Below are 1,597 nucleotides of genomic sequence, written 5' to 3' on the forward strand. Positions count from 1 at the left end.
AGAGTAGGCTCTTTCAACAATGAGACCAACCTTGAGGAAGGTGGTATGACTATTTCTTTCACACACACCTCATTGGCTAGGTTAGCTAGCTAACGCTAACTAGCCACATCTAGCACAAGCTCACTACTAAACTGACCTGGCAATCCTACTCTCGTGGACACTTGTCTCCAAGCAGCATTTTTTGTGTTTATGTCCCTGTAGCTGTCAGCAGTTGTGTCAAAAAGACACGGTTTTGAGGATACTGCGAAAATTATTCTCTCTTCCATGTGTCCAACCGCATGCGACCATTTGCAAAAGGTACCTGCATCAGTATAGTTGCCTAGCTGCGCAAAATGTTATGCAGCAGTGATGCAATGACGCAGTCGGTGTGTTCGAAGCGTAGTAGGCTACACTGTTTTGGCGTTCCGCAACGTTGGCTTCATAAAGCCTATAGCAGGGGGATGGCAACCTTTTTCATGAGGAGTGCCAATTTACAATATATCCTACATACCATTTCTAAATATCTGCGTGCGAGGTATGATTTTCATATACTCATTGTAGGCTACCTAACTGTGCCCCAAAAATGTCTAACGGCCCATAAACGAAATAATACTATTACCCGGCAACTTAACATAGACGCTGTCCATTCAGCACCAAACCAACGAGCTCCACTATGCCTACCTGTACGGAGGCACTGTCCATTCAGTTGAATCATGGGCGAGGCCTTAGCCCCGTTTAAAAAGGCATGTGTAGATTTTCCTTTCGTGATTTTCGTCATTATTTGGTCGAGTTTGTTTGTCTTCGTGCGTCCCTGTCGATTGTAGGCCTAAGTAGGTTTAAGTCCTTTAATGTATGCGTTTTATTTCAATGCATGTGTAGAATTTATCTGGCATAGTTTGCCTTCCCTGTCAACTGTTTTATGCATCGGTTACTTTCACATTGATATTTGAAGTCGGCCTTGTTGTTATTTGATAGCGCGTATTACGCATCTATTTCTTGGCGCACTGTATGCGACATTCCACAAGTAAATGAGTCAATTTATGTTGAGGTTGAGTAGCTAACCTTTTACACACCGCCCACAGACCTTTAAACGTTATATTGAGGTGATAATTAATGGCTGGTCCATTTTTGTTTGTTTTTGCTGTTCTCCACATACCATTTTAAAGTTTTTAAATGGTGTAGAAATGCAGTATGCCTAAATGAGCGTCGACTTACCAAAAACTCAGTGGAGGCTTTGCAATCACACCCTACTTTGCAATCACCCCCCCCCACCACACCCTACTTTGCAATCACCCCCCCCCACCACCACACCCTACTTTGCAATCACCCCCCCACCACCACACCCTACTTTGCAATCACCCCCCCCCCACCACACCCTACTTTGCCATTCCCTAGGTTTAGCTGAAATGACGCCACTGTATTATTTAGTGATGGCACAGCGAAAAAAGCTGTTCGCGCCTCTTTTTATATTTCAATGAAAAAAAAATATCGCAATGTGATACACTCTGCGTCTGCGCACTTTTCGTCAGATGCTTTTCTTAGTTATGAAACTTCTAAACTCAGGTTTTGTAATCGAGTCTCGCTGGCCAATCAAGGAACTGTGATTCCGTTCACGTGA

The sequence above is a fragment of the Salvelinus alpinus genome, chromosome 6, assembly GCF_045679555.1.
Source record: "Salvelinus alpinus chromosome 6, SLU_Salpinus.1, whole genome shotgun sequence".
Taxonomy (NCBI): Eukaryota; Metazoa; Chordata; class Actinopteri; order Salmoniformes; family Salmonidae; genus Salvelinus; species Salvelinus alpinus.